This window comes from Tiliqua scincoides, chromosome 2, assembly GCF_035046505.1.
Source record: "Tiliqua scincoides isolate rTilSci1 chromosome 2, rTilSci1.hap2, whole genome shotgun sequence".
NCBI lineage: Eukaryota > Metazoa > Chordata > Lepidosauria > Squamata > Scincidae > Tiliqua > Tiliqua scincoides.
Genome location: NC_089822.1, coordinates 260,575,965 through 260,590,942, shown reverse-complemented (window position 1 = coordinate 260,590,942; position 14,978 = coordinate 260,575,965). Strand labels below are relative to the sequence as shown.

The 14,978-nt window shown below is 48.0% G+C and overlaps 2 protein-coding genes across 2 annotated transcripts in view; one reads left to right on the top strand and one right to left on the bottom strand.

Moving 5' to 3' along the window:
• The window catches only part of LOC136639120 (zinc finger protein RFP-like), a 573,475-nt gene that overhangs the window by 458,125 nt on the left and 100,372 nt on the right, over positions 1 to 14,978 (top strand). The gene's annotated exons all lie outside the window — the stretch shown is intronic.
• The window catches only part of LOC136640459 (tripartite motif-containing protein 10-like), a 195,288-nt gene that overhangs the window by 167,309 nt on the left and 13,001 nt on the right, over positions 1 to 14,978 (bottom strand). The window lies entirely within an intron of this gene.

Below are 14,978 nucleotides of genomic sequence, written 5' to 3'. Positions count from 1 at the left end.
GGGGAGCTGGGGCTGGGCAAGGAGTTGTGCCCCACTGCGAGGCCCCTGCAGGACTCTTCCTGCCCACATCCACCCCCCTGTGGTCGAGGCAGCATCCAGGGGAGCGATTTCCACTGATGAGAGCATGGATGTGGGGGGGGGGGACTGACTGAGCATCCTTCCTGATTGGGGGGGGGGTTGGAAGGGGGAATCGGTGACAGCGAAGCTGCGGGTGCTGAGATCAGGCTGACCAGATGTCACAGCTTCAGAAGAGGACCAGGCACCCCAAAATGTAGGACATCCAAGTAAAATGTAGGACAAGATAAAAGTTTAAAACACTCCCTGCTCTGCTTTAGTTCAATGTATGGGAATTGTGACCAGGTGGGAATACTGTATAGTACATGCGCTCTGCACATGCCCAGAGCTCAGGGTGACCAAATGTCACAGCTTCAGAAGAGGACCAAGCACCCCAAAATGTAGGACATCCAAGAAAAAAATAGGACAGGACAAAATAAGAGTTTAAAACACTCCCTGCTCTGCTTTAGTTCAGTATATGTGAATGGTGGCCCGGGGGAATACTGTACAGTATCTGTACTCTGTACATGCCCAGAGGTCGACTGACCAGATGTTGAGGCTAAAAAAGAGAACACGTCCTGGAAAAAGAGGGCGTCTGGTCACCTGGCTGAGATGGGTCATGTTTAAAGGAGGCAAAGTGCAGATGCTCAAGAGGAAGAAGTCTCTTTAGTACTATGTCCCTATCCTGTGTGGGGATTGCTGGTGCTTCTGCTGGGATGCAAATGGTGCCTGTGCCCCAAGCCTGGCTGGGCCCCCCCACAGCACACAAAGGCCAGAGTGACCCTCACCAGAAAATCAGGGCCTGTGTAAGGGATCAGGCCAGAACCTTGAAAGAAAAAGAGTGATATTAATAACTTGATGGTGCCCCCAAAGACCCCAAAGATGGGGGGGGGGATATTTCCTTTGGTACCTGCAGAGTTACCAGCCTGGATGGAAGGGGAACCTTTAAACCAGTTGATGGTGAACCTTTTGGGCTTGATGGGCCAAAAGACATAAGAACATAAGAACATAAGAACAGCCCCACTGGATCAGGCCATAGGCCCATCTAGTCCAGCTTCCTGTATCTCACAGCGGCCCACCAAATGCCCCAGGGAGCACACCAGATAACAAGAGACCTCATCCTGGTGCTCTCCCCTACATCTGGCATTCTGACTTAACCCATTCCTAAAATCAGGAGGTTGCGCATACACATCATGGCTTGTACCCCATAATGGATTTTTCCTCCAGAAACTCGTCCAATCCCCTTTTAAAGGCATCTAGGCTAGACGCCAGCACCACATCCTGTGGCAAGGAGTTCCACAGACCGACCACGCGCTGAGTAAAGAAATATTTTCTTTTGTCTGTCCTAACCCGCCCAACACTCAATTTTAGTGGATGTCCCCTGGTTCTGGTATTATGTGAGAGTGTAAAGAGCATCTCCCTATCCACTCTGTCCATCCCCTGCATAATTTTGTATGTCTCAATCATGTCCCCCCTCAAGCGTCTCTTTTCTAGGCTGAAGAGGCCCAAACGCCGTAGCCTTTCCTCATAAGGAAGGTGCCCCAGCCCCGTAATCATCTTAGTCGCTCTCTTTTGCACCTTTTCCATTTCCACTATGTCTTTTTTGAGATGCGGCGACCAGAACTGGACACAATACTCCAGGTGTGGCCTTACCATAGATTTGTACAACGGCATTATAATACTAACCGTTTTGTTCTCAATACCCTTCCTAATGATCCCAAGCATAGAATTGGCCTTCTTCACTGCCGCCGCACATTGGGTCGACACTTTCATCGACCTGTCCACCACCACCCCAAGATCTCTCTCCTGATCTGTCACAGACAGCTCAGAACCCATCAGCCTATATGTGAAGTTTTGATTTTTTGCCCCAATGTGCATGACTTTACACTTACCGACATTGAAGCGCATCTGCCATTTTGCTGCCCATTCTGCCAGTCTGGAGAGATCCTTCTGGAGCTCCTCACAATCACTTCTGGTCTTTACCACTCGGAAAAGTTTGGTGTCATCTGCAAACTTAGCCACTTCACTGCTCAACCCTGTCTCCAGGTCATTTATGAAGAGGTTGAAAAGCACCGGTCCCAGGACAGATCCTTGGGGCACACCGCTTTTCACCTCTCTCCATTGTGAAAATTGCCCATTGACACCCACTCTCTGCTTCCTGGCCTCCAACCAGTTCTCAATCCACGAGAGGACCTGTCCTCTAATTCCCTGACTGTGGAGTTTTTTCAGTAACCTTTGGTGAGGGACCGTGTCAAACGCCTTCTGAAAGTCCAGATATATAATGTCCACGGGTTCTCCCGCATCCACATGCCTGTTGACCTTTTCAAAGAATTCTATAAGGTTTGTGAGGCAAGACTTACCCTTACAGAAGCCATGCTGACTCTCCCTCAGCAAGGCCTGTTCGTCTAATGTCTAATTTGACTCTGCTGGTGTGTCGCACATGGGTACCTGCACCTGAACCAAAAGAGAAACAATTATTTAGTCACTGATTAAAAAATACAGTCCAAACATGTTTAGTGGTACAAGAACATTTTTTTTTCAGATGGGCAAGAAACATGGATAGATAAAAAAATGAGTGTTCTTATATCAGAAATGTCTTTTGTTAAACAACCATTTACTGCAGTATCTGAATGAGATTATTTCCCTTTCAAGAAACACAGACACCTCCAGTATCGCCACATCTTAAAAAGGACATGCAAAAAGCGCCACCCCCCAACCCCATGGTGTTGGGTTAGCACTGGTGAAGCGACTGAGCTTCACATGGAGAGTAAGCAGGGGTGTGGGGGGAGGCAGGGAGAGGCGTGCTGGGGGAGGGAGCAGGGATTGAGGGAGACGGGACCTGTGGAGTTCCACCAAATTCAAAGTGCTGCAAAGAGATCATCATCACTGAGCTGCATGAAATCCTTTGTCTCTGCTGGAGAGAAGGTGGAGTACCTCAAGACATGAGGGATGCAAACATCATCACGCTGTACAAGAACAAAGGTGACAGGGGTGACTGCAACAACTACCTCGGCATCTCTCTCATCATTGTAGGAAAGCTGTTTGCCAGAGTCGTACTAAAGAGGCTCCAGGTACTTGCAGAGAGCGTCTATCCAGAATCGCAGTGTGGATTCCGAGCCAACAGGTCCACCACTGATACGGTATTCTCCCTTAGACAACTGCAGGAGAAATGCAGGGAACAATGACAGCCACTCTTTATAGCCTTCATAGATCTCACAAAGGCTTTTGACCTGGTCAGCAGAGATGGCCTCTTCAAGATTCTCCCCAAGATTGGATGTCCACCCAGGCTCCTCAGCATCATCAGATCTTTCCACAAGGACATGAAGGGCACTGTTGTCTTCAATGGCTCCACATCAGACCCCTTTTGACATCCGAAGCGGAGTAAAGCAGGGCTGTGTTCTTGCGCCAACCTTGTTTGGGATTTTCTTCGCTGTCCTGCTGAAGCAGGCCTTTGGAACTGCAACAGAAGGCATCTATCTCCGGACCAGACGGAAAGCTCTTCAACCTCTCCAGACTTAGAGCAAAGTCCAAAGTCCAGCTGAAATGTCTGCGTGACTTCCTCTTTGCCAACAATGCAGCTGTCACTACCCACTCTGCCAAAGATCTCCAGCAGCTCATGGATCGTTTTAGCAAGGCCTGCCAAGATTTTGGACTGACAATCAGGCTTAAGAAAACACAGGTTTTTAAGGAACACTGCATTTAAGGAAATGCAGGGAGGTGAGAAAACTCACCTCCCTGCATTACAATCTCTGTGCATGAACTGGAGGTTGTCCATGACTTTGTGAACCTTGGCTCAACGATCTACGACACTCTTTCTCTTGATAGCGAGCTAAACAAGCGCATCGGTAAAGCAGCTACCATGTTTTCCAGACTCACAAAGAGAGTCTGGTCCAACAAGAAGCTGACGGAACATACCAAGATCCAGGTCTACAGAGCTTGTGTCCTGAGTACACTTCTGTACTGCAGCGAGTCATGGACTCTTCGCTCACAACAGGAGAGGAAATTGAACGCTTTCCACATGCGCTGCCTCCGACGCATCCTCAGCATCACCTGGCAGGACAAAGTTCCAAACAACACAGTCCTGGAACGAGCTGGAATCCCTAGCATGTATGCACTGCTGAAACAGAGATGCCTGCGTTGGCTTGGTCATGTCGTGAGAATGAATGATGGGCGGATCCCAAAGGATCTCCTCTATGGAGAACTCGTGCAAGGAAAGCGCCCTATAGGTAGACCACAGCTGCGATACAAGGACATCTGCAAGAGGGATCTGAAGGCCTTAGGAGTGGACCTCAACAGGTGGGAAACCCTGGCCTCTGAGCAGCCCGCTTGGAGGCAGGCTGTGCAGCATGGCCTTTCCCAGTTTGAAGGAAGGCCCATAGCCAGGGAGACAGACCAGGGACAGACTGCACTTGCTCCCAGTGTGGAAGGGATTGTCACTCCCGAATTGGCCTTTTCAGCCACACTAGACACTGTTCCAGAACCACCATTCACAGCGCAATACCATAGTCTTTCGAGACTGAAGGTTGCCAACAATGTGTTGGGCTTGCTGTCCAACATGGAGGCTTTTACCTCATTGCGGGGTTACTCCCTGTTCCCGGGGGGGGGGAGGGAGGGAGGGAGGGAGGGAAGAAAGAAAGAAAGAAAGAAAGAAAGAAAGAAAGAAAGAAAGAAAGAAAGAAAGAAAGAAAGAATCCTTCTTCAGCAAGCAATGTCCCAAGAGAAATATAACAAGTTCTCGGTGAGGCAAAACAAGGGAGAGTTCACACCTGCCTGTTTTCCAAACACAGTTTTTCAGCTGACAAGCTCCCAACTGCTCACCCAGATCCCAGACTCCTACCTGTGTGTACATGTGTCTGGAACCATGACCAGCATGCTCTTCACATGGTCAGGGGCATTGATTTCAGAGAATAAGTGCCAGGGCCAGCCTTAGGAGCTGTGGGGCCCGACTGGAAACATTTTTAGAATTCAGTGTTCTATAACATAGGCCTGTGAAATTGGAGGGTCAGAAAAACTCTCTTTTCAAAATTTCTGGTGTTGTCATATGAATTTTGGTGCTGATTCTACAAATGGCATCAGTTTTGCCCTGTCTCATCTCGTTTAGGAGATACGGCTTCACCTCATGAGTGAATGGTTAAAGCAGCTTCCTCATGAGCAAGCCATGGTGTGGGTCTCCTCATGAGGAAGCTGGCTGAATGTTCACTAATGAGGCTATGTGCCGCATCTCTGAAACAAAAGGTAATAGGGCAAAACAGATGCCATTTTTGGAATCAACATCCCAAATATACCCAGGACTAGATATAACATTGTTGATACCTAAATGTCTGTTGGCCTGCATAATTAATGTATTGTGTAATTCAAGTACAGTAAAAAAATATCAGAATATCAACGGTATAAATGAGTGTCCTTCCACTTTGGGATTGGGACCCCATTGGGGTTGCGAAGCCTCAGTTGTAGGGTTCTGGCAACTCATGGGAACGAAAAGGTTGAAGACCATTGGACTAGAGCGTCACCAGGTGTAGGGGAGGCATCTGGGGTGCCCCTTCAGGTACCAGGAGATTGTGCCCTAGTCCTGCTCAGGTTCTCAGCAATTGTGCTCAAATAGTTTTCACTAGTGCCAGGCTTCAGGGTCACTTTATCTGCTCTCTAATATTTAGTAACAGTGAACAGTGCTGGGAGGATATCAAGGGGCAGGGAGTGGGCAGCAATAGGGATGAGAATGGGTGAATAGGGTCCTGGGAGGAGGGGAATTGACAGTGGGTCCCCATTCTCATATGTATGTATGTATGTATGTATGTATGTATGTATGTATGAACTCCTTGCCACTGGAGGATCTCTCCAGACTGGCAGAATGGGCAGTAAAATGGCAGATGCGCTTCAATGTCAGTAAGTATAAAGTCATGCACATTGGGGCAAAAAATCAAAACTTTAGATATAGGCTGATGGGTTCTGAGATCTTGGGGTGGTGGTGGACAGGTCGATGAAAGTGTCGACCCAATGTGCGGCGGCAGTGAAGAAGGACAATTCTATGCTTGGGATCATTAGGAAGGGTATTGAGAACAAAACGGCTAGTATTATAATGCCGTTGTACAAATCGATGGTAAGGCCACACCTGGAGTATTGTGTCCAGTTCTGGTCGCCGCATCTCAAAAAAGACATAGTGGAAATGGAAAAGGTGCAAAAGAGAGCGACTAAGATGATTACGGGGCTGGGGCACCTTCCTTATGAGGAAAGGCTACGGCGTTTGGGCCTCTTCAGCCTAGAAAAGAATGCCTGAGGGGGGACATGATTGAGACATACAAAATTATGCAGGGGATGGACAGAGTGGCTAGGGAGATGCTCTTTACACTCTCACATAATACCAGAACCAGGGGACATCCACTAAAATTGAGTGTTGGGCGGGTTAGGACAGACAAAAGAAAATATTTCTTTACTCAGCGTGTGGTCAGTCTGTGGAACTCCTTGCCACAGGATGTGGTACTGGTGTCTAGCCTAGACGCCTTTAAAAGGGGATTGGACAAGTTTCTGGAAGAAAAATCCATTATGGGGTACAAGCCATGATGTGTATGCGCAACCTCCTGATTTTAGAAATGGGTTATGTCAGAATGCCAGATGCAAGGGAGGGCACCAGGATGAGGTCTCTTGTTATCTGGGGTGCTCCCTGGGGCATTTGGTGGGCCGCTGTGAGATACAGGAAGCTGGACTAGATGGGCCTATGGCCTGATCCAGTGGGGCTGTTCTTATGTTCTTATGTTAATCTCATTAAGTTACTGCATGAAATGGTTGTTTAACAAAAGACACTTCTGAAATAAGAACATTCATTTTCATCGCTCCCTGTTTCTTGCCCATCTGAAAAAGAAAATGTTTTCTAAGTTGTTCCTCTCTGGAGACAGCAGGACATCTTGTGGAGTGGGGTTCTTGGGGTGCGTCTTCAGGTTACACTGTCCAATCAGCCCACATCTTAGGAGCACTTTATCTGCGCATATGCAAGAAGAAGAAGACAGAAACAAGAGCTGATGTTCTCTGTTTCACTTCAATTTTCCATGTCTCTCAAAGCCCAATCCTAATGTGATGCCCGCAGTATCCTGCGGAGGACTTTTGTTCTCCAGAGGACTTCGCTGAGTAAGGAAACCCATATCCCCTTGCCTCAGGGTAAGCTCGAGCTGGGCTGCTGGCTCTACTCAGACCTGTGCCCACTCACAGCTGGCGGAACTCATAGCTGGCGCAAGTCCTTGTGGGTGCAGGTTTGGGGATTGAGACTGGGAAGCGGCTAGAACTGGCAGACGCTGCTGCTGCTAAACACACCCCCTTCCCAGTCCAGATACACCTTCCTCCGCACCCCCATCACCACCTAATTCCACCCACACCCTGCCTCCTTGCTTATGGGGCTGGTGGGTGTCCAAGGAGACCCATACGGACTGCAGTGGTTTACCTGGGGGTAAGGGGAAGAGTTTCCCCTTACCTTTGGCTGAGCCACTGTGGAGCCTTATCTCACACTGGATACAGCACAAGCCTCCTGGCTTGCCTGTTCCAGCGCAACATAGGATTGCGCCCTCAGAGACACATACCATCCGTCTGCAAGATAAAATGGAATTGTAGCAAAAGAAGCCCATTCCACAGTTAGGAAGAAGAGAAATTATGCTTAGAAAGGTGAACGAAAATTTTTTTTTTCCAACTAGTACAGAAAAAGGACCTCTGACTCAACTGCTCTGTCACTTATGTGAGAGAAAGTTAACAACTTTCCCCAGGGCTCTTTCTCACCTAAAGACTCATCAGGGAAGGCTGCATTTGTTCCCACTGCAAATCCCCTCGGAGTGAGTGCAGCTCCCGTTTTAGCTGGTCCATCTCTCTTGCTGTACCTGGGCAGACTGTGAGGTGCCACTGTTTTTTCCCATGCGGGAAGACCCCCAGTGCATGCCTAGAGTCACACTCGGAGGGTGTGTGTTTCTCTGAGGATGACTGCATCTCGGTCCTGCTGCCTAAGAACAGAGAGCGGGAGAGGCAGCTGCTTGGCTGGCTCTGGCTCTGCCTAGAGATCTGCCCTGGCAAAGTCATCACAGGGACCAGCACCAGCATCAGAGGCCCACCCTCCAGGGTGCTGCTTGTGTCCTCTCCCAGCACTGCCCCCTGCTGTCTGTGAGAGGAGGTTCAAAACTTTCCCCAGGGCTCTTTTTCAGCTAAGTGAAGACTCATCAGGGGAGGCTGCATTTCTTTCAGGAACTTCTTCTTTTATCAAAACAGCTGTCTTGTGGCCAGTTACTCAACATCTCTGACCCACCTACACAGGAGCAGGCCCTATTGACCACAATAGAACTTACCTCTGAGTAGACACAGACAGAACTGTGCTTTGAGCCAGGATTGGAGAGAAAACAGGCACACAGGACAAAGGAATTCATACTTTTTATACTTCATTCACACCCATTTTTTTTACATATGCATTACTACAGGAAAATCTGGCTTTTTACATCTGGACCAATCAGAACCTAAAACAATACACTGCTTCTCTGAGTAGATATACATATTCAACCAAGAATCTAGGCATAGTCAAGAACACAGCATCCTTTTACTGATCATAGCTTCCTTTCCCCTGATTCCTGAAGAAGGGGCACCTATTTTTGAGCTTGCAGATCTCTTATCACTTATCAATAGCCTATGGAAGTACAATTGATCACACAACGCAGCTCAGTAATCAATGAAATAAAATGATTCAAGATGAGTGATGACAGGGTCACCCACAAACTGCATTTCTTCAACAAAGCTTTCAAGGAATGAAATTTCTGCATTCATTCCAGGGAACTCAGGAGGTTGAACTGGAGAGCAAGACGTGCAGTGAGGGACTTCCAATCTAGACCAAAGGTTGAAACTGGACTCACACATGATCCACAGCATGCCAATTACTGGAGAAAATGGGAAAATGTGACATTCTAATTTGGAGGTGTAAAGACTGCCTCCAAGTACAGGTTAGCATTCCAGCTAAATATTTACTTCTGCAAACCAGCCAAGGTGGCTTGCAAAGGCTTTTTGTTTCTTTATTTGTTTTAATGTTGTTTCTTGTTTGTTTTAATGTTTCAAAAACTTAACAAGTACCCAACAAAAATCAGTTCATCATACACTGGGGGGTCCTGACCCACAGTTTGGGAAATACTGCTGTATGCCCAGCCTAGAAGAGCAGCACTTCAGGAAGTGAAAGTACAGGGCTGTCTCTGCGGGCTCTGAGTGTGTTGCTTCCTGCAGATCCGGAGTCAACCTCACACGGTGTAGCCACCAACGAGAGATCCGACCACCAGACATCATGGGGGAGACACAGTCGGTGAGCATCAAGGGTCTTCTAGAAATGATTGCCCTGGAGGGAGGGGGAAAGGCCTTATTTTTTAAATGTGTGAATGGACTGGAAGGGATTCAATGGACTGGAAGGGAGTTCTCTTTGGGACCAGCTTCTTCTCCCCAGTCAGTCTCAGACTCTGCAAATGCTCCCAAAGAGTTCTGATTCAGAGAAAGGGGACATGCAGAACTTGACTCTTTTCTGTGGGTTAAGTTGCCCTGACTTCGTCTCACTGGGTCTTATTGTGCACTCAGCAGTGCTGTAGCTAGCAAAGGGTCGGGGGTGGTTTGACCCAGGTAACAGCCTTTAGAGGGGTGACCACAAATGACCAAAATTGCTAACATCGCAGAGATTAGGAATAGCCCCATCATGCTATATACCGTTGGATGTGGAATTTACAGTGGGATGCACTGGAAAAAACCAGAGTGAAAAATTTCCTTTCCATCAAAAGTTATGGCCAAAAAGTCATAAAACAAAAAATGCATGGAGTCCTATGAAAAGTGAAACAGAGTCATATCACCCGTTTACTCTCCAGTAGGCGAACTTGTCTTAGTTTGTTTGAAAGGGCAGGCAGAGAGGAATCCAAAGACACCTGAATGGCTCCTATCCAATGAAAGCAGCCCAAAAAAAACACCCAAGAAGGAACTCCCTCCCTCCAAGCTGACAAATGTATTGAGCCCTATGGAAAGTGAAAGCAAGTCACATGGTCGCGTTTACTCGTGAGTAAGCAAATGTGCCCTGGCTCCTGGTCAAGTCAGGCAAAGGGGAATGCAAGGCTGGCTGTATGGTCCCAATCTGATGAAAGTGGAGCTCAACAAATGCTCCAGAAGGCAGCACCCCCCCCCCCCAAAAGAATAAAACAGGCTTCAGCTGGTAAGGTTCATTTTATTTGTTTTTAGACTTGCAAAGCCAGGTGGGTCCTGATAGTGCTACACTTGAAATATAAGAATTTACACTGAACTGGGCACTGGGGAGGACTGAAAATCTCACTGATTTTTTGTGGGGGGGGGGTGTTATTGCAGGCAGGCTACAGAGAAAATTCACTTGGTGTAACATGGCTGGCTTCTCCTTATTTAAATATTTGTTTTTCTTTAATTTAATTATTTATAATTATTTATTTTATTTTGCTTGATGATGTCACTTCTAGCCATGAGATCAATTCCAGTGGGTCCCGGACAGACTATCATTCTAAAAAGTGGGTCCTACTGCTAAAAGTTTGAGAACCACTGCCTTAACTCAAAACGAGCCCATGAGACATCCGGGGGGGGGGGTGACACCCTAATGACCAACATTCTGGAAATCCTGACTTTTAGGAATAACACCATCATGCTATATACCATTTGATGCAGAATTTCCTCCAGTGCTTGTGGGGAAATAGTCACTGCATTTATTTTGTGGCTAACATTATTATTCGTTTCTTGTCATGACGATTACTATCTCTCAGTCTCACCTACCTCACAGGGCTGTTGGGAGAACAAAATATGGTGAGGAACCATGTACACCACCCTGAGCTGCTTAGAGGAAGGGTGGCATAAAAATGTGAATTAATTAATTATGTCATAAGAACATAAGAACATAAGAACAGCACCACTGGATTAGGCCATAGGCCCATCTAGTCCAGCTTCCTGTATCTCACAGCGGCCCACCAAATGCCCCAGGGAGCACACCAGATAACAAGAGACCTCATCCTGGTGCCCTCCCTTGCATCTGGCATTCTGACATAACCCATTTCTAAAATCAGGAGGTTGCGCATACACATCATGGCTTGTACCCCATAATGGATTTTTCTTCCAGAAACTTGTCCAATCCCCTTTTAAAGGCGTCTAGGCTAGACGCCAGTACCACATCCTGTGGCAAGGAGTTCCACAGACTGACCACACGCTGAGTAAAGAAATATTTTCTTTTGTCTGTCCTAACCCGCCCAACACTCAATTTTAGTGGATGTCCCCTGGTTCTGGTATTATGTGAGAGTGTAAAGAGCATCTCCCTAGCCACTCTGTCCATCCCCTGCATAATTTTGTATGTCTCAATCATGTCCCCCCTCAGGCATTCTTTTCTAGGCTGAAGAGGCCCAAACGCCGTAGCCTTTCCTCATAAGGAAGGTGCCCCAGCCCCGTAATCATCTTAGTCGCTCTCTTTTGCACCTTTTCCATTTCCACTATGTCTTTTTTGAGATGCGGCGACCAGAACTGGACACAATACTCCAGGTGTGGCCTTACCATCGATTTGTACAACGGCATTATAATACTAGCCGTTTTGTTCTCAATACCCTTCCTAATGATCCCAAGCATAGAATTGTCCTTCTTCACTGCCGCCGCACATTGGGTCGACACTTTCATCGACCTGTCCACCACCACCCCAAGATCTCAGAACCCATCAGCCTATATCTAAAGTTTTGATTTTTTGCCCCAATGTGCATGACTTTATACTTACTGACATTGAAGCGCATCTGCCATTTTACTGCCCATTCTGCCAGTCTGGAGAGATCCTTCTGGAGCTCCTCACAATCACTTCTGGTCTTCACCACTCGGAAAAGTTTGGTGTCGTCTGCAAAGTTAGCCACTTCACTGCTCAACCCTGTCTCCAGGTCATTTATGAGGAGGTTGAATAGCACCGGTCCCAGGACAGATCCTTGGGCCACACCGCTTTTCACCTCTCTCCATTGTGAAAATTGCCCATTGACACCCACTCTCTGCTTCCTGGCCTCCAACCAGTTCTCAATCCATGAGAGGACCTGTCCTCTAATTCGTTGACTGTGGAGTTTTTTCAGTAGCCTTTGATGAGGGACCGTGTCAAACGCCTTCTGAAAGTCCAGATATATAATGTCCACGGGTTCTCCCAAATCCACATGCCTATTGACCTTTTCAAAGAATTCTACAAGGTTCGTGAGGCAAGACTTACCCTTACAGAAGCCATTTATTTTCCCTTTTAGGAAACAGACACCTCCAGTATCTTGCATTCAGAAGCTACCACTGGAGTGACAATCACCACACTGATTGTGGTCAAAGTGATCATCAATTTGTGCATCTTTGTCAGGCGGCTGTCGATCGGGCAGAACCTGGCATCTTTGGCTCAAGTACAGAAGAGGGTGCTTGGCACATGGCACTGAACCGGAGAGGCCCCCAAGCTGCTGGTGTGGGAATGCACTTTTGTCCCCTGTGTATGTGATTGTTGCATTTGCTGGTTGTTAAGGCTGATGCTTCACTGATGTTTAATCATTGCATGTTTCTGCTCTCTTTTTGAACTCTTCACAGATGGGTTTTTAAAGTTCTGCTCTGCCTGTTGGGAAGGCAGAGCAGAATTTTAAAAACCCATCTGTGAAGAACTCCCCTTTCCTTTCTGCAAGGCGGGGGAATCACAGCATCAGTCTGGCCTTACACGGTGGTTGCAACCAGACAGGGCAGGCCCATCCATGAGGCCAAGTGAAGATGTGGCCTCAGGCCGGAGATGGAGAAGTGTTGCTCACTTCTCTTGCCTCACTTTCCTCCACTGGGAGGACCAAAGGCTGGTAAAGGTGGGTCGGCCTTTGGAATACTGCCTCAGGCCCCAGGAGATCTTGGCTGAACATATTACATGTAATCCTGCGCATGTTTCCTCAGAAATCAGTCCCAATGCAATGAAATCAGCTTAAATTCTTCTCCTTGGGGAGCATGATCCAATGTCACCCTCCCCCCTCATCCCACTGCATTCTGCATTCCCACTCTGACCCATTTGGCCTCTCATCCAGAGGTAAGGCAGACTGGCTGTTCTGGCCCTTAAGCAAGTGTCTCAGTTTGCCCTCTTCTGAGACCGATGCTGCTCAGGGAAGGCCCTTTGCAAACAATGCCCCCCTTCTGAGAACATCCCTGCTCCTGCAGCTGATGTGTTCCCCTGGCCCCTCTCCCCACTTGACCTCTGACTGTGGCTCCATTGCAGAATCAATAAGGGGGTGAAACGGCAACAGTCTGCCCTGCTCCTCCTTCTAGGCCAAGCACAGAGAGCTGCTTTCGGGCGAGTCAGACACTTGGCCCGTCTAGCCCAGGACTGGCAACATGGCAGGCAGGCGGGTGATCCAGTTCCTGCTCACTTGTAGCAGACAGAAAGTGGATCGGGGCAGGTTACACCCATGGCCGGTTGGAAAGAGGTGATGACAGCTGAAAACTCCTGAACAGTCTGCCATTCTCTTGCCCCCCCCCCCCCACAATCTGCTGCTGATGCTACCCATATATCCTTGACAAATGGATGGGCTGCTCCAGGCCCCACAAACTTGGGGGGGGGGAGGTGAGGTGCGCTTTTCTGGCCTCCTTTGAGTGCCGATGAGTGGGGTACAGGCATGGATTTGGTCAGTGGTATGAAGGGATACCCAACCTTCATTCTGGGTGGATTGGGAGAGAACCACACTTTCTTGGCTGAAAAACAGAACTGCAGAATCAGGAGAAGCAGTCAGAGAACAAGGGTAGGTCTGAACAATAAGCTAACCCCAGATAATTTCCAAAACATTACTGTGACAGGGATCTGCAAGGAGCTCTGTTCCCACCCCACCCCCCTAGGATAAACCCCAAGCCTGCCTCCCCTCCCAGCTTCAGTGGTGCTTGTGCTAGAGACAGCATTGCCCCTTGCTGTGCCAGACTGGCCGAGGGTTTGAGTCCTGGCCCCCTCCCCAGCAGATGGCCCGGGGAGGAGTTGGGAGTTTTGCCAGTGCATTCACTCACCTGAGTCATCCCCCAGCAGAAGAACCATTGCCCCCAGGAGGAGGAGCCAGGCACGGCACCAAAGGAGCTCCATCAACCTGGATCGCCTAACTGGATCGTGACATTTCAAAACTTCCATGAACTTCTAGGGCAGCTGTTCACAAAGTTGGCTGGCACTGAGCTAGCACCAGTGCTGGACCGGTGCTGAGGGCTGTGCTTTATGGCTTTATGTGCTTTATGGCACGTTTGCGACACTCACCGTGAGCAGAGTGCCGGCGGTGCAAGCTCCAAGTTGGGCTCTAAGTCACAGAAAAAGCACCAGCCCCCAGTGTCAGTTAAAATCCTTGACCAGTAAGAAGGTCATAAGGCACTGCAAAAGGGTCTCCAGAGAGGGAGCTGTTCTTAATTCCAGGGCAGGGGTGGGCAAACTTTCAGCTTTAGGGATCCTGGGCCTTGAACAGTTGTATAGAAGAGGGAACTTCAGCACGTGCAGTTTGTCAGCTCACAGATGTTTATTTGCACATGTGAATGCAAATCCCAGTTGAAATATCATAGACAGAACTTCCACATGTTTTCATGGTCAGTGTTTTTTCTACAAAATCTGTTCACTCCTTTGAAGATGAGTCGTCAAGAGATAAACATTCTGGGTCGTCAAGAGATAAACATACATGAATGAACTGGAAGAAATGAATGAACTGGAAGAAAAAAAGGCAAGCAAGAAACATTTCAGGTTTTCTTGCAACTGTGATAAATCTTGTCCTACCCTTTGTTTCCTTAAACAGGGGGAACAACATACTGTATAAATGATTTACAATAAACAGCAATGTTTGTGTTTAAAAAAGGCTTTGGAAAACAGGTTCTGCCTGCTGGTTGTATTCAGCACTGATTGGCCAGCATCCGCAACATCAAGAGCCCACCTGCATCATCCATGACAC